The sequence below is a fragment of the Abrus precatorius genome, unplaced genomic scaffold, assembly GCF_003935025.1.
Source record: "Abrus precatorius isolate BTA unplaced genomic scaffold, Abrus_2018 Scaffold2, whole genome shotgun sequence".
Taxonomy (NCBI): domain Eukaryota; kingdom Viridiplantae; phylum Streptophyta; class Magnoliopsida; order Fabales; family Fabaceae; genus Abrus; species Abrus precatorius.
This window is the reverse complement of record NW_020874362.1, coordinates 7,694,711-7,714,580: the sequence shown is the minus strand read 5'-3', so window position 1 is coordinate 7,714,580 and position 19,870 is coordinate 7,694,711. Positions and strand designations below refer to the sequence as shown.

General features: G+C 30.7%; 1 non-coding gene across 1 annotated transcript; it reads left to right on the top strand.

Annotated features, from left to right (window-relative positions):
* Window positions 1-13,931: 13,931 nt before the first annotated feature.
* Window positions 13,932-14,082, top strand: LOC113860486. Its single transcript, XR_003503937.1, has one exon. It is a non-coding gene; the product is annotated as a U4 spliceosomal RNA (small nuclear RNA).
* Window positions 14,083-19,870: the final 5,788 nt, after the last annotated feature.

Here is a 19,870-nt window from a genome sequence, read left to right as displayed (position 1 = left end):
TATTCATTGGAGTTGTAACTGACTTGCATTTTTCTATGTTGAAAACTTCCTTTCATACTTTTCTTGGCACACAAATATTTCATTTTGCTTGCTACATACTAATAAAGAATGTCATCTTTCTAAGGTTTGTCATTTCAAACAAATCTTCCATTTTTTCTTTAAACTTGTCAATCATCTCTTTACAACTTCTTGTGACAAATAAATCATCAACAAATAGAGATACCACATATATACCTTTATCCACTTTTTTAATGTATAAGATAGGCTCACTTAAACTTTTCACATAGCCTAAGCTCGCTAAATGTGTATCAATTCTCTATTGTAACAAGACCTTTGTGTTTGTTTTAAATCATATGATGCCTTCTGTAGTTAATAAACCTTATATCCTTCCTTGAAGAGAAAATCCTCTTGGTTGTTCTATAAAAATCTCTTCTTCTTTAAGGTTGGTGTATAATCAAACATTTGTATGTAACAATGCTAACGACAAATCAAATCTTGCTGTTGGAACAAATGTTTCAGAGAAATCTATCCTAGACATATGGGCATATTCCTTGACAACAAGTCATGCCTTATACTTGTTCACATAGTCATTAGGATTAAACTTGGTTTTATAAACTCATTTAACTCCAATGACTTTCTTATGATTAACTCTGTCTACCAACTCGTATGTATGGTTTTTTTTTTTTTTATCATTTTGAGCTCCTCTTTCATTGCATTTATCCACTTCTAATAAGTTGCATCCTCTTCACGTCTAGCAAGTTCCATGACAACAACATTAAACCTTTGATAGATATTAGAAAACAATTTCATTCTTTTGATAGGTTCATCATCTGCATCTTTATTCTTCTTTTGAAATTCAAGCTTCTTATTATCTTCTCAGCTCCAACTACCTAACTCCAAGAATTTTACATCCTTGCTAACAATTACTTTATTGTGATGTGATAAATAGATCTAATAGACTTTTGAAACTAAACTATAGTATACAACAATTTCAGCTTCTACTTTCTTGTCTAACCTTTTAACATGAATAATATAAGAAAAGCACAAGCAACCAAATGTCTTAAAATTAAGCAGCTTTGTTTTGTAACCACACAACATGCTTCAAATGGTGTTATTTGTTTCAATGCTTTTGTTGGCAACTTATTTAGTAAAAGTATTATTATATTTATAACTTATGCCCATAATTTCTTTCATAATTCTTTATCATGAAGCAAGCACCTAGCCATCTCTATAATCGTTATATTCTTCCTTTCGACAGTGCCATACTATAGTTTGCATTTCCTTTGAGTTTCCACACAAGTTTTAAACTTTTCTTCAGATTTAAGCTTTATAGAATAAATCTATCACATTTTTTTCTTGTCATCAATGAAAATAATATAGTACTTACTGCCATTTAATGATGGTATGCTCATAGGTTCTTCGACATTTGTTCGTGTGAATACACATTTTTTTTCTTTTTTATTGTTTCAATTAATTAATGCAAAAACTAAAAGGGGTTAAGGAAGGAAGGCACGTAAAAAAGGGGAACAAGCAATTTGCCCCCTTTTTTCTGTAACACCTTAATCTAATTCGTCAAATAAATAAATTTTACAATATTGGGAATAATAAAAAATTTCATTCAAACAATTTTCAATACATAGTTCAGTAAAGTGTTTCAAAATAAGAATGAATTACAATTTATATCAAGTCATTGCTATAGGATTAGTTCAATTACATCAAAGTTTTTACAGAAAATAACTTTCTAAGCCTTATAGCAGTTTCAACCATCTCTTCACTGAGTCTGTTGATAATCGTCTTGGTCACTTGAAAAATAAATATAAGAGTGAAAACTCTACACTATCACACACAAACAAGCATAGAGTCTCACCCTACCCATTCCACACATTTTCTAACATATTTTAAATCATGCAACAACAAGTACTAAGCATTAATTCTATTATTTCATTCTCAATCACAAATAGGTGCGCTTACTACACCATCAAACATTCATAAAACGACATCCACGTTCTCACTACATGTTAGCCATGTTCACTGTAGCAATGTGATCATAAATTCTTGATGCCTTCAATCTCAGGGACTGACTCAATTAACACCGTGGACAGTTGTCGGATAACCCTTGCCTCACAGATATAACGTGCATGGTCACGGGCCCTTAGCAAAGGTGTCGGTCAGAGGCTGAGTTAAGAGGAGAGCGTGTGGCCTGTGATGCACCCACGCTTACTGTTGGTGTCACCACCACCCTCTTTTCCCTAAGGTATTTCTACCACCTTATCTTTCACACTCCTAGTGTATCACTGAACCATTCATAATTTTTGAACATATTCAAACACATCCATATTCATATTCAACATACCATTCACGCACATTTCCAACTGGGGCAAGACTTTAGTTGCAAGAAAGTGTTTCGAACTAGGGCAATGTGATGAACTGAAACATTAAACTGGGGCAATTTTGAGAGATTGAAGTTAGATCAAGCCATAGATGAAACAAAAACATCATACTGGGGCAATTCCATTTGGAAGTTTTGTTAATGGGTGGTCAATTTACATGAGGGACTAGCATTGTTCATCTGAAAGGCGTCACTTAAGCAGTAGGATATTTCTGTAATTATTCTAATCATTTGTTTGATGTATCTATTTTTTCCATTACTGGTGTTGTAAGCCTTCATTGTAAATTAAACTTGTTTCTTTTTTCTTCTTCTTTAAAATATAATGATCCTGTTTTGTTTTCAAGTGACTATCTCCTGGCTTTCGTTACCTTTCAGTGTATACATCATCTCACTAATTTGCTTACTCAAATTCTTCAACAATGTTAAATAGTTATTTTATTGTCATTTCAATAATTATATATCAAAAGGAAACATGTTAATTGCAAAATAAAATACAATTACAATAATAGGCTTTAAAATTCATAGTAAGTCTCATGAGTCTCCTGATAAGTTTAGCATGACAGAAAAGTTGACACTTCACGACGACTCAAAAGTAAATAGGAATTCAACTTGATGATTTTCTACCCAGACCAACTCCAATGAAAGAATTGATCCATACCAAAATCTCCCTCATTTAAGAACCTTGATGTGTTTGTTCTATTAAGGATCAAGAATCTGAAACCCCCCCCCAAAAAAAAAAGAAAAAAAGAAAATGTGTTTTGATTTAATAAGTCTCGTCACAACATTTGATCTCATCATGCAATAACTGCATTCCAAGTGTTAACATTCATTTAGTTTGTGCAATCACATCATTACATTAGCATACATTTGTTTTATTAATTGTTACCATTTGAAGATAAAATTAAAATTTAGCATATACTTTACTTTTATTTTCCACCTGAACCCAGGATCTGAGTGGTTACTTTACCTCTTTATCAAGATTGAAAAACTGATTGATCTCCTTATTTTTCTATCTTATTTCTACTGTCAAAGCCCAAAACCTGACTAGCACATTTTATTTTCTGTCAAACTTCAAAATCTGACTGACATATTTCACTTTTAATGTCAAAGTCCAGAACCTGACTTGTACATTTCACTTTTTTTTGTCAAAATCTAGAATCGGAATAACACATTTTACTTTTACTGTCAAAGTCCAAAACTTGACTGACATCATTTTACATTTTCTACCAAAGTCCCGAACCTGACCGACATCACCCTTTCACTTTATTATAAAAATTCAAAAGCTGACTGACATCACCTTTTCATTTTATTTTCAAAAGTCCAAAACCTAACTAACACCATTTTACATTTTCTACCAATATCCAGAACCTGACTAACATCATCATTTTACTTTCCTTTCAAAAGCCCAAGATCTGATTGATATCGCCCTTTTATTTTTATTGTCGAAGGCATAGAAACTGGCTGACTCTTATTCACTCTTCTTTCAAAGTTCACAATCTGCTTAGCACTTTTGACAAAGTCTAGTGCTTCACTTGTAACTTGTATTTTCAGCATAAGCTCTGCATTTGTTTGGCAATCTTTGTTTTAGTCAAAGTTCAATGCGACATCACAATTATTTATTTATTTAGTTTCATTGTTGACACAAGTCACTAAACAATTAGTCTCACAACATTTTGTTATGTTGTATGTCTCACTGCTAGGTATTCACCATACTTGTCTTCACGTTTTTGTGCACATTGTCATTGTCAAAAAATTGATTCACATCTTTACTCAATCCTTATTAATCTAATGTAGAACTTGTTCATACATAATGATTGATAAAAATCTAGTAAAGAGGGGCAACTGTGAATAAACATTTTTTTTTTCTTTTTTCTTGTTTCAATTAAATAATGCAAAAACTAAAAGGGGTTAAGGAAAGAAGGCCCGTAAAAAAGGGTAACAAGCAATCTGTCTCCTTTTTTTGTAACACCTTAATCTAATTTTTCAAATAAATAAATTTCACAATATTGAGAATAATAAAAATTGTGAGAAATAGGAATAACGTATATAAGCAAATGAGAAAGGGAGTGAATCAGATGCAAAAATAAACACACAACAGAGAAAGAAAATAGTAAAAAGAGAGTAACGGAGATGAGGGGCAGAAAAAGATGAAAAAAACACAGAACAGAAAGAGCATTAGAGAAAACTAAGAGATAGAACAGAGAAAAATAATGAACTTTTGAAAGGAGAAGGGAAAAATCAACAACAACAACCAACAATCAAAGAAGAGAAAAGTTTCAAATAGGGAAAGAAAGGCCAAGAAAAATTTGGAAGGAAGAATCAAACATACAAAAATCAAGTAATTTCTTTCATCTATTATTGTGAGTTGTATATATTGAGTTCAGTTTTATTTTTTGGTAATGTTTGAGGTTGCTTGGATTTTGTTTCAGATATTCTTACCATTTCTTAACATAGATTGAGTATGAAAACATAATGCATGCCAAACACAAAATACCAAAATTTAATAATGTAAAGTACAATGCATAAGGCACTTAATGCACATAAAAAAGAAGAGGAAAACAAGAGAAGTGATAAAAAATAAGCTCAAATAGTAAAACTTACTTTACCTCCGTCAATGAAGCCATGGCCTTCATTAATCAAGCCTAGCTATGGAGTTCTAATGACTCAATTTACACATCTCCTCCCAAATTACATCTCCCTTTCATTTTCATATACCGCTCTACCTTGCTGGACGTCCAACGAAAATCTAACAGTAACCATCACCTTTCTATTTTGTTCTTTCTTTTTACTCATTGCAAACAACAAACTTTTTTTCCAAACACTCGATATCTTTAATTTTGCGTGATAAATGCTAGAGGTTTCTAGATTTTACTTTATGTCATGTCCTTATTATTTTGTTTATATATATATATGTGTGTGTGTGTGTGAGAGAGAGAGAGAGAGAGAAAGAGAGAGATGTAACACCTTTAATTTAATTTCTATAAATAAGAAATTTTACAAATTTTTGAGATAATAAAATTTTCATTTTTAATTCAAGTTTCATCAACCATTTCAAATAAAGAGAAGGGTTACAAATTATATCAAATAGTTATTATAAGACTTATTCAAATTCAACAGTTTTTCAAAATAATATCCTAAGTCTTATAGCAGTTCCATCCACCCCTTTACTGAGTCCGGTGCTGATCGTCTTGATTACCTAAAAAATGAATGTAAAAGTGAGTACTCTACACTATCCAAAACACATAGTCAACATAGAGTCTCACCTCCAGCACATTTCCAATACATTAGACAAATCTAATCACAAACAACATTTCACATTCATAAGTAAATACATAACTCGTGCATATGCACACTAGCCACACTCACTATGGCACTGTGATCACAAATTTTCACTATGAATGGTCGCCTGTTACCCCCGCCTCACGGATACCACGTGGGCAGTCATGGGTCGCTCAGCAAAGGTAGTGGTCAGAGGTCTAGTTAGGAAGAGAGTGTGTGGCCCGCGGGGTACCTGTTCCACAGTCAGTGTCACTACCACTCCCTATTCTTCAAGGTATTTCTACCGTCCTCATCTTTCATATCCCTAGTGTATCGCTGAATCATTCACAGTACATTACAACAGCGCTAACACGCCAATTCACATACATTTCATTCACACATGCAATATTCATGTTTACACACGGCACACAGCCCACATTTGCATTCAAATACACGGCACTAGGCCCACCTTCATTTCACATCACATGGCATGTAGCCAATACTCATTTATATTACATGGCTCTCGGGCCCATATTTGTTCACAATATCATTAATTCACCAATTAATGGCATTCCATCACACACAATCACCCCCACAGGGCCTAACTATTCCAAAACAAATCACATTGCACACCAATTTCCATTCAACACACAATTTCTACTCCCTATCTCAGCCACATTGCATTAATCAACAAAACACACAAGAATTATAACACCTTGAGATAGGGTAAAGTCCCCTCTTACCTTAGATTGAAGACCCACACTTGGATTCAATCACGGACGTGCTCCCTACACAAATTTTGGCCAAAAACACATGGAAGAACTCCATGAGAATCCAAGGAAACCCAGAACAGAGAAAAGGGTATGAGAAATGAAACACTAATCATTAAAACTCACTTCCAAGCGTTTTCCACACGATTTAATCTTCAATCAAGCTTCCGAACGACTTTGGAGGCAATATAATCGGTAGAAAAAAGCTTGGGAATGAGAGGATCGAAGGAAATTTGAAGGGAGAGGGAGAAATAATCCTCACCGAATCCTAACCCCCTTTAAATCCTTTTCTGGTTGCGACACTCTCGCTACAGCAAGATATACATCGCTGCAACAACACGCCCTCACGCTGCAGCGAAAATATCAGACGAAATTGCATCCTAGTTTATGCAGAATCTCGCTATAGCGAGACTGCACCTAGAAATGCACCCTAAACTGTTGCTCTCTCGCTACAGTGAGACGTCTCTCCCTACAGCGAAAAGTTGACAGTTTTGGTCCTTCCTCCTAGGGCCCTTTTGCTACAGCGAGAACAGCCCAATATTACTCCCTACACTTAGGCACTTAGCCCATTTCAGCCCTATCTAGTCATGCATACACACATATATATACACACATCCACAACATACATATATGTACGTATATTCATACTCATTACATACAAAACACCATCATTACGCATCCAATGTAAAATTTCAACATCCATTTACACTTACACACACACATATATATGCATTTAGATTTATATAAATAACAATAATTAACATTACAAAATTCAGAGCGTTACAAGAGAGATTTAGAATCAATTTTTTATGAATTTGAAGTTGTTTGACTACCTAATAGCAAAACAAAAACGTAAGACCCAATGCAATTTGTACTGGGCTCTCGGTAAAAGTTCAAAATATATACCTTTCAATTAGTGAATCAATAAAAGGAAGCATCAAGTTTGATTGAAAGATTTTGTTCAACTATTTTTGGATGACTCATAGTTTAATAAAATAATAATAAATAAAAAAAATTAAAAAGGAATAACAACATAGATCTAAATTTCATTGAAAAGGATAGTTGGATCTAAAACCATTCATTCAAATTTTACATGTTCTTTTCAAAAATAAATAAATAAAAATTAATGATATAATAAATAGATATTAATTAATTATCTTTCCTTTTCTTGTTGGTTACCCATTCATCCTGTTAATTGTAGGACTCAACTTTCATGAATAATATGTTAAAATAGATTAAAAAATTAATAAAAATTATAACTTTAAAAATTAATCATGATTTTCATGTTAATACTTATCTTATTGCAATTTTTTTTATATAGACATTGTTTGATAAATTTTTATTTTAATTCGTATTTTTAATTGTTGTATAAATTGTCTTTTTTTTTAAAAAAAAAGAAATGATAAGGTAATAAATAAATTGATACAACAATTTGCATCGCTAGTATGTAGTTTCTCTATCGCTATGCGTTATAAATAATCGAAATCATGTGTGCACGCATTACCATAGATCTCCTACAATATTCTTATCAAGTTAAATCTCGTTTTCAAATTAATCCATTAAATATATTTTTGAAATGATCAAAGGTATCATTTTAAATGTTTATTATGCTAATCATCGATCAATTTATTTATTTTGGAATCATATTTCATCTTAAATTAATCAATTAATTATTTTATCATAATATATATATATATATATATATGTTTACTCTTTCTTTTTAGATATTTATCTTTGTAATTTATTAAAATTATTTCATGTAACAATTAATAACGCTATTATGTAGTAACTCTACCTTTGTGCATTATTAATTGTCAAGACACATGTATATATACGTTATCTTATGTCATATGTACTATTAATATATCTAAAACATATCTTACTTCTAAAATTAATAAATTGTATATTTATTTAATTTAATATCTTACTCATATTATTAAATAATATAAAAATTTATTCTGAAAATAAAACAATATGCGTCTCTGTTCAATTATATAATATGTTAACCAATTGAAATATTTTTCTTTTTTTCTTCTTCTTTCTTTTATTTATCTCACCTTATTACTTAATCAAAATATGTCATATTTTTATAAAGTTGAAACTGATTTATTTAATTAACGCAATAATCTATAATGTTAACATATAGCATCTTTACTTTTATACATTATAAATCATTGAAGTAAACATGTACCTATGTTACCGTTAACTTCATGCAATATAAATTTGTTAAGTTAAATAATATTTTACTAATTATTTTATCCTTCTAAACTATATCATTTCAAATATTTTTATTTTAATCAACAAATGATCAATTTATTAATTAAGTTAATGATAATAATAATCTCATTGATACAGTAATTTATAAATTGACTAATCTAAATATTTTCTTTTAAAAATTTCTACTCTTAATCAATAAATAATTAAGAAATTAATTTATTAACTAATTTAATTTAACGATTTGTAATGTCATCATGTAGCGTCTCTACCTTTGTACGTTTTAAATCGTTGAGACCTTTGTATAATAACGTTATCTTAGTCTCACACAATACAAACTTATTAAAAATATTTTTTAACTTCTCTTAATTAAACGTCTATCTTTACTAATCAATTTAAATATATATATATATATATATATATATATATTTAAAATTAATTTCATATTAAAAAATTTTAAACTATGTTTCCAATTTTAATAAAATATTTTTAATAAATTTTAATTATATAATATTTTGTGACATAGATGTGTGATTTACATTACCTTTAGTCAACGAATAAGTTATGAGATATTTATGTATAGCTTACGCTACCTTAAATTTCTTCAATATTAAAATTTTTGAATTAAATTATATATTAAAAATACTTTTTCATAAATTAAAATATTTGATCTTAATTACCACACTTTTTATAAAGACTTACAATATGAATGTGTGATTTTTCTTCACATTTTGTATTGTTTATCATAGGGTAACATGTATAACTGCAGTATCTTGTATCCTAAAATATATAAACGATTCTTATTTCTTTTCTCTAGAAATAAATATATAATATAATTTTAAAACAAACTCTTTTAAAGTCTCATAAATTTCTAAATTTTATATAGAATTACGTGACTATGAGTTCTCTATTGCTTAATAAATAAATCTTCTTTCTTTAAAAATAAAAATAGCCACATTTATTTTTAGGGGTTAAATAAATATGTTTAAAAGTATAATAAATTTGCACAATTAATTTAAGGTAATCATTATTTAAATGAACATTCTAGGGTGCTAACACATTCCCTACGAATAAATGACTTCTGAATCTATTTTTGGTTTCAAAGATCAAAATTTTAAGTTTTTTCAAGGTTTTCTTTGATAAACTTTGGTAGCGACTCTACTGATTTTTCTTAAAAACGTTTTTCGCCTTACCATTATAACTGTCTAGTTGTGACAATTCGTATTAATTGCAACTTTTGTATAGCCCTCCAAGCCTTATTTTGTGGAAAAGAGAGCATTGTTTGCTTTTCGTATTGACACATAGCACATGTAGGAAGTTTTTCTTTAAATTTAGGCAAGCCTTTTTTATCAAATTGTTCTTCTTCATGAATTTTGCTCACTACGATGGAAATGGCCTAATCTCTTATGCCAAAGTACAATATTGTTAACCTCTTTATGTATTGTTGTCTGTTCTTAGCTCATGAAATCCAAGGCAAAGTTTTTGCCTTTCATCCAAACTTTAAACACTTTCTTGCCTCCTCAATCCTTAATCGTGCAATTTTCTTCACATGGCAAATATAGCTTTTTTTAAGCAATTTAGGAACACTTAAAATGTTTTGGTTAATTTTAGGAACATGCATCTTAAATCAATTTCAAACCTATTTGGCATTCAATTGCCATTGTTCCTTTGCCTTTTACTACAATATATGTTCCATTATCAATTCTAAATTTAGAAAGTGTAGTTTTGTCAAGTTATCTGAAGAGCTTTCGATCATAACTCATGTGGTTTGTGCAGCCATTATATCTGAGCCAACTTTCAATGAAGTTATTAGCAGCAAAGCATGTTACTACTCATTTGTAACACCTTAAATTTAATTTCCATAAATAAAAAATTTTGCAAAATTTTGAGATAACAAAATTTTCATTTTTAATTCAAGTTTCATTAACCATTTGAAATAAAAGAAGGGGTTACAATTTATATCAAACAGTTGCTATAAAACTTATTCAAATATAACAGTTTTTCAAAATAATATCCTAAGTCATATACCAGTTCCATCCACCCCTTCACTGAGTCTGGTGCTGATCATCTTGATTACCTGAAAAATGAATGTAAGGGTGGGCACTCTACACTACCCAAAAATACACAATAAACGTAGAGTCTAACCTCCAGAATATTTCCAATACATTAACCAAGCTCAAACACAAGCACATTTCACATCCATAAGTATAATTTATAAACCCAATGCATATGCATGCCATCCACATTCACTACAACACTGTGATCACAGATTTACACCATGAATGGTCGCCGGTTACCCCCGCCTCACGGATACCACGTGGTCAGTCACGGGTCACTCAGTAAAGGTAATGGTCAAAGGTTTAGTCAGAAAGAGAGTGTGTGGCCCGTGGTACACCCGTTCCGCAGTCGGTGTCACCACCACTCCCTCTCCCCTAAGGTATTTCTACTATCCTTATCTCCCACACTCCCAGTGTATCGCTGAACTATTCACAACACATTACAATGGCGCTAACACGCCTATTCACACATATTCCATTCACGCATGCAATAATCATGCTTACACACGAGACACAGCCCACATTCATTTCACATTACACAGCACATAGCCAACATTCATCTATATTATACGGCCCTCGGGCCCACATTTGTTCACACACCGCAATACATAGCAAAATTCCATCAACCACATATTCTCTCATCCATACACATAATATTCATATATCACGGCGCATGACCCACATCATATTTCACAGTAATTTCCTATCCTCTAGTCATCCACATCACAATATTCAATTAAATAACGGTAAATCGCATACAAAGAGTAAGGTAGAGTCCCCCTTACCTTGGATTGATGTCCCACACGCTAAATCCACCAAGAAATGCTCCCCCTCACGGATTTTGTCCTAAACACATAGAGAAACTCCATGAAAACCCAAGGAAACCATGAAAATAGAGAAAGGGGATGAAAAATTGGCGTTCCCCACATGGATTTAACCTTCAATCAAGCTCCCGAATAGCTTTGGAGGCAATTTAATCGGTGGAAAGGGCTTTGGACATGAGAGGATCGAAAGGAGAGGGAGAAATAACTCTCCCCGAACTCTAACCCCCTTTAAATCCTTTTCTGGTCGCGACACTCTTGCTACAGCGAGATATTGTTGTTGCAGCGAGGTCCCCTCGCTACAGCGACACGCCCTCTCGCTACAGAAAAAAAAAAGAAAAAACTGCACTTTAGTTTTTGCAAAATCTCGCTACAGCGAGACCCTCTCGCTACAGCGAAACTGCACCCAGAAATGCACCACAAACTGTCGTTCTTTCGCTACAGCGAGACGTCTCTCGCTACAGCGAGAAGACGACAGTTCTGGTCCTTTCTCCTAGGGCCCTCTTGCTACAGCGAGAACAGTCCAGTATCTCGCCCTGTACTTAGGCACTTAGCCCATTTCAGCCTAACTAGTCATGCATACACTCACACATACATATTTACAACATATATCTAAAAAAATACACATGAATATACATTTATATTTATGTAATTATTAATAATTAATATTATAAAATTCGGGGCGTTACATCATTCCTCTTGTAGTTGATCCTCAGCAACCTTAACTTTTCCTTGTTGCTGATGAGATTACTATATTTTTTTCCATGTGTCCTAGTTGCTCACACTAGTGATACCTTGCTTCTTATCTCCACTATCACCTTTTTTGTGGGGGTTTGTTTGCATTAAGGACAAGGTGGAAAAACATGAGTGTTATTACTCTAATTGTTGTTCTTGTTTGAACCTTCAAGCTTATTATTATTGTTTTGCTTCTTTTTTGTCACTGTTATTGTTTTGTAATTTGACTTGAAAAGCACCTTCTGTATAGATCCTTCTTACTCATAAGTCTTCTTTACTCTTAGGCATGCAAGACAGGTAACACTTATACCAAATTGATCTTAGATAGATCCTTTGTATTTTCTAAGGTTTCTTTTTAGTACTCTTACAAAAAAAAAATTCATAGATAGATCCTTTGTATTCTCTAAGGTAGCTATATAAGTTTCCATTTTTTATAGTATTCTTACAAGAATTTTTCTAACAATTCTTAAATCAACAAACTCATTGTTCAACAATCTTACCTTATTGGCAATGCCAAGCAATTTGTCTAAGTATGCTTTAATTGTGTTTGATCGTTTCATTCTTTTGCAACTCAAATTCCCTCATCAAGTTCAGTACTTGCGTGCTTCAAATCTTTGTATCCTACATATTCTTCCTTCAAAAAATTCCAAATTATTTTTGAAACACCAGTAAACAAACATGTCTTTGCCTTCTTGATTTTTTTTTCCTTGTGATTTTTCATTTAGGCTAGTGGAATTGTCAGGTTGGAGAAGTTTAGGGTTTAGGGTTGTAATCCTTTTCCACAACTTTTTAAAGATTCAAAGCCTTTAGGTTGTTATCTATTCTCACATCCCAAAGGTTATAGTTTTCTCCATCAAAGATCGGAGGAGCAACATGAGAGAAACTTATTTCAGCTTCCATATTTCAAGTCGCATAAGATGATAGCTTTTATACTAGTTTTTCTGTTATTTTAAAAATATAAGATGTTGTAATTTTAATAGACTAGAAGAACAAAGAGATATAGCCCGGAAAAGGCTTATATTTTTATTGAATAAAATTGCAGCTTTTTATACACCAAATAACTAAAAAGACAACTAACAAATTAGTGCATAAAAAATAAAAGATAAAACAACTTTATCTTATCGATCAACAGAACTTTTAATTTTTAAAAGAATAGTATAAAAATCTAATTTTCGGCAATTTGTTAATTTCTAAGAGTGGTTGAATCAAACTATGCTATTCTAAAAGACAAAGGAGATATATGATGGTGAAAGAGTTCAAGCGAAGGAATAACAACATGCTCTGATTAGTGGCAAGAAATCCCACATTTCATTCCCTCGATTCTCAACAAAGCATAGTAAAATCTCGTGGTCTAGCAACTTATTACATGCGTAAAGCAATAATGTGCATAATTTGATTATGGTAAATATAGTGGAGAAATACCAGTGATGGTCAAGTATTTATAAAATCTAATGAAACATGTTTGTCTGCTGTAGCAGAATTGCTCACTGCTTATCCATACCTATCATGAGTTTGTCAGAATAATGGTTTGGCATGGATTGATTTCAAGCGTTGAAACGATTGGAGACACTTGACTCATATGAATGAATCAAAACGGTATGTACAACCAAGATATCCCACATCGTATAGAAGAAATAACAAGTGCTCCAAAGTACTATAAGATCTAAGCTAAAGTAGTGTTGTAAGTATCTTTGCGCTTGGGGCAATGACGCAGCTAGTGAGGTTATAACCGAGGCGCGTCTATTGCTGGTTGAAAACTATTTCCAAACCCCCTCTTAGGCCTGGGCTTGTCCTTGGCCTTCGAGAATTTCTGGAAGGGTTCCCTTTTGGGTAAGGCCCTGCAATTAAGTCTCAGGTTTATACTCAATTGATATTTTTGTTAAAGTTATCTTTGTATGTATGAGTTTCCTACAGCGTTAGGAATCCATTTTCATAATATATTCCATTGTTATGCAATTTCCCGTTCAACTAGAAAGAGTTGCAGTTTGCAATTAGAAAGTGAATACTAAAGATTATTCTCTTTTAAATTGATCATGGTTAAAACAGAAAATTTAAGGTACCTTTTCTGATGTTCACATGGTTTAGATTAAAAAAAAAAGTTAATAGAAAATTTTTATGAAAAAAATATATTAATCATCCTCTGTTAAAATGTTCGGCCTTTTTTCTTTTTATTATCATTTTTTTTGTTACTTTTTCTAGTCTACTAAACAAAGCACTAATATATATGCTCCTTTCCGGCTTTTTTTCTCCCTTATCTTCACTGCGGTTTTTCAATTTTGGGCTAGTGTTTTCGTGTGTCAAATGCTCACAAAACAAACGTGTAGCATAAGATGGATTTTGACAGACAAGGGTATTCTCTAGATTAGGTGAATTGTTATATCGAATAATGACAAGGGTTTTGTGTAAACTTCTGCGATGCATTGTGTATTTAGTTTTAGTTGAAAAATTATTTTTTTATTTTGTTTTTAATAAAAATATTCCTTTTAATTAGATATATTTAAAAATTAATCCAAATCATTTTAAATTACTTAATTGATAAAAAAAATAAAACAAATTTTTAATTAAAAAAGCGTAAACCAAAAGATCAATTGATTATTTTTTTTGTGATTCAGTTAAATTTTTTTTCTATGTTCAAAACCAAACTAAATTATTTTATAAATATATTAAATTATACTAGTTCTTATTTTATCTTTATATAAATGTTAACTTAATATATATAATTTTTAATAGTATTTTAAACTTTAAGAAATTTTGAAAATATTTTGATTTATAATTTAGATTAAGTTATGCTTTATCATTTTACTAGTCATTACAAAAATTAAATATTGGTTTTAAATCTCTACTACTAAATTAATAAATATAATTCTGTTTGTTTTCTAACAAAAAAAAAAAGCAAAGTATTTTCCTTTAGAAAGTTGGAAAAAAAAAAGACAAATACTGAAATAATGAATTCAATTCAAATGGCAAAGAGATCGAACTGAATTAGTTTAGTTTTGATATTGTTCTTAAATCAATTCAATGTAAATTATGAGTTTTTATTAGATCAAATGAATTGTTTTACCTAAAAATTGATTAGGACTTAATTACAAATTCCCCTAGATCTATTAAAAATTTATTGTTAATATTAAAGTTTACACATAGTCTAATTACATCTAATAATTTAAAATTAATTTTATCATAATTAACTCTACTTGTAACATCCTCTTTTTATTTTTCAGTAATTTATGTTTTGTTTAATATTAAATAGTATTAGAGTGCATTTAGAAGAGTGTATAGAGAATTTTTAGAAGAATTTTGGTGCAAGAGATCTTGCTCAGGCGAGGTAAATCTCGCCCAAGTGAGATTAAGCATGCAAAAATGCAATGCTGCAAGGCTATCTCGCTCAAGCGAGATAAAATAAATTCAGCCCAACTGTCACCTTGTCCAGGCGAGAGTGATCTTGCTCAGGCAAGCTGAGATCTCGCCCACGTGAGATAGGTCGCTCAAACGAGGACTCGTAGGAGAAATATCATACTCTCTGGACGCCATCTCGCTCAAGCAAGATGGAGCTTGCTTAAACGAGTATATCAAAAAATAGTCGGCGAGATCACTGTCTGCATATCTCGCTCAGACAAGATACCTGTCACTCAAGCGAGATGTCGTCGTTAAAGCAAGTTGTTCCTCGCTCAAGCAAGAGCGCGCATGGATGAGGGGTATTTAAGAGATTTTCAACATGAAAATTTCATTTCATTCTAAACTCACGTCCCTCCTTCAATTTTCTTTGAACTCTCTCTTCTTTTTACCTAGATAAAAGCTTCAAAAACTCCAATTTTTCTTCAAAGCCGAGCTTGGAGGTTGAATCTAAGCGACTCCAAGTAAGTTCTTTCGGGCTAAACTTGAATTTCTCCTATCTTTTTCCTATTTTTGTTTCTTATGGATACCTCTTGGTATTCAGGAGAATTTCCATAGTTGACCTTCGATCCTTCTCAATATCTTTCTGTGAACTCATCTTTGAGTTAAAGAGGACTCTATTTTATCGTTATATTACAATATTTATTTTGTACTTATAGAGCACTATTACATGAACATATTATGAGAATATGTGATTGAGATATTTATTGTGTGAATAATGAATAAAAAGATGATTGTTTGATTGTTTAGATTGATTGGTATATGCAATATGTGATGAGTACTTGATGTGAAATGTTATTGAACTTGCTCAGTGATTATTATGAGATTTTGTGAAATATATCTGAATAAAATAATATGTTGAAATGATTTAACAGTTGCAGTTATATCAATAAGTGTATGAGTAGGACGGATTAGAATGGAATTAGTCTGGAAGTGCTTTACTAAGTACAATCTTATGAATGAGAGAAAAAGGATTATTCTGAGAATGACTTAAGAGTCGAGATCTAGTATGAATAGTTACAAAGATACACTAGAGGTATCGAGTCTGGAGACGATGAAAATCTGAGGAAAATGTAAGGTGGTGAGCGACATTCGCATATGTGTACACACTCTTTCTGAGAGCGAATGTGTCACATGGCCTCATACTTGTTTCTTAACTAGACTCCTGACTATGCCTTTACTAAGGAGCCCGATTATTGTACATGTTGTATCCATGTACATGGGCTAACTGACGACTATTTACCTAGTTGAGTAAGACCTCAATAAATCCTGGAGGCATCGATATCTATGATCACAGTATACTAGGAGTGCGTATTTGGAATAAAAGAACAGATAATGGATAATAAATAATTGTATTATGTGTTATGTGAATATCTTTGTAATATGAATTTGTGAGATTGAATGTATTGTATTTACGATATAAAGTATGATAAATGTTTTGTGAATGATAGAATAGACGCTTATCCTTACTAATATTTTTAAGAAAACAGGATAACAGAGCCTCAAGAACGAGCTAAATTAATAGATAAATTAGTACTTAATAGGTTAAATTACATATTTAATGAATATCAAAGATTGTGTTATTTTAAATTTGTTGTTCTTGTGGAGGATGAACCTAGGACTTTTGTTATGTTAGAGATGGATTTCTTTTGTAGTATTCCTTTTGACTTTCCTAGAACTAGAATACATCAGACTTTATGTATATATATGTATAAAAATACTATTAGAACTTTGGCAGCCCTCACCTATTTGTTCACTTATCACGACCACGACTACTTCAGAAAATCGTCCTAATAGACCTTTGAGCACATCACTGGTACAGAGATTACAACTAATTCAGGCGATTGCTATCTGGAATCAAATGAGGATCTAGATTTGAAAAATTTAGCCAAAATAGAGAGTTGGTATGAAGTTGATGACTGGACTAGTCTTTAGTGTTTGGTTATGAGAGAAACTACTCTGCGACTTATATTTGTTTATATGATGTAAATATTTGGTTATATAAATATTATTTTAAATCACATATATTTAGACAAACAATGATAATTTTTACAATGATGATATTTATTTACTCTTTATAGTATTTATTATTGTTGTTATATTAGTACTGCAAAATTTGATATTTTCATCTACATACAAAAATTTAAAAGAAAATTTTACTAATTTGCTATAATAATAAGTTCATTATATTAAAAATTGATGTTTTATTTTAAATAATTAAGAATAAAATATACATTATATGAATTTTTGATTTTAGGATGTTGCACTACTCAACTTTAAAATAAGTATATCCATAATAGGTTGAAATAATGCTACCATTCTAAAAGACAAAGAAGATTATGGTGAAGAGTTCAAGCAACGTAAGAAGTTGATTGTGAAGAATGACATGAATAAGGTTTTGAAATTTCTTCGAAAACATATATTTAGCTTGATCACCTTGTGGCTAACATTCGTCCTTTATTGCATAACGGTAAGATTCGACTGCAAAGCTACAACTCTTTGTGGAACAAATTGGCTGTGATGTTGAAAAAATTATATAATGAAATTTGAAGTGCAAGGGCGAACCAGTACCTGATATTAAGATAGCAGAAGAGAGATTGGTGAGATGAGTGCAGCAAGAAATTCCACTTTTCATTGCCTCAATTCTACAGACATGTCCTTCTAAAAGAGAATTGTAAAATCTTGTGGTCTAGCAACTTATTACGTATTAAAATATTTCTTGCACTGAAAATTACTTGATTATTTGAAACTACAATATATCCATCATCTTTACCAATCACTTTATAAGGTACAGGTTCAATTTTTTTTTTCTTGTTAATTAAGAAATATAGTCATGTGCTGTATGATAATTACTCTGGACCATGAACACGGGAAAGTTTTTAACTACTCAACTATTTTTTTCGAAAGAAAATGTTAAAATTAGTTCATATAATTAATTGAATTTAAATAATTAATAATAATATGATTTTATTTTAAAAAAAATTAATTTTACTTTTATAACTTTGAAAGTGTGGAAAGGAGGTTTTAAGGAAAGGAAAAAAAATTCAAATTTGCTGAAATGAAATAGTAAGGCGGAACGAACCAAATTGGCTTGGATACAGTAATGGACATCTTGACTCAATTTTCATCACAAATCAGTGCAGCATATACAGTAAAATGTCCCACATCACTAACAAAAGAAACAACGTGTGTTCCCTCTTCAATAAAAACCTCACAAATATTACACAAATATCTTTGAGCTTGTGGCAACGACGCAGCTGTAGAGGTTGTAAGTTTGTCGAAGGGTTCGCTATGGGTAGATCTCCAATTTTAAGTATTTTTTTTTTTTAATTTCAATAGTTATTGAGTTTTGACTTTTAAATCTCAATTTTAATTTGCCATTTGCTACTTAATCGTTATTTTTTAATAAAAAAACATTATCTATTGAAGTAAAATTCGTAATTTTCTCTTTAGTCTGGTATAAATAGAAATTTTTACAAATTTTTAAAAAAATTTACATTTTTTAATATAGAGCTATTTTATGTTATTTTTAATAAATTCTTAAAATCACGAAAATTATTCTCGTAGGTCAAAAAACTTGATTTTGTTATTATGAAGTTTCTAGCAATATTTTGCATTTAAATGATAATTCAAATATACTTTCAAAGATTTTTGTGAAAAATTTTAAAGAAAAATAACCCAAAAATGGGAAAGTAACTAAAATAAATTTTTGAAACTTCTGTACCATGTAAAATACATGAAAATAAAAAATATATTAGAATAAATTTAAAAGATTAAACTTTTACATAAGAAAATACTTATACTTTGACTTTTAATGGACTTTAAAAATTTTAAATATTTGATCATACGAGTGATAGGACCAAAAAGTATTTTAGACCACGAGGGAAATAAAAAAACTTAGAAAGCTTATGAAAAACATGCACACACAATTAAGGAGTTCAATTGCAAATTTTACAAATTTTAGAGACCATTTTACAAAAATTTATAAAAGTATTTATTCAGATAAAATAATATATTAACAGTATTTTTTCATTGATTAATTTGATTTAAAATAAATTAATTATGATTTATGTACCAAGTTATTGTTAGAAAGAAGGAATTTTATGACCTACAAAAGCAAATTGTGTAATGTACAAAATTTTGTAAATGTTTAAATTATGATTATGTTTGTGTTGAAAAATGGACCCATAGAAATAAATATTTCCACTTGTTTCATCCATTTTAGATTTAAAATAA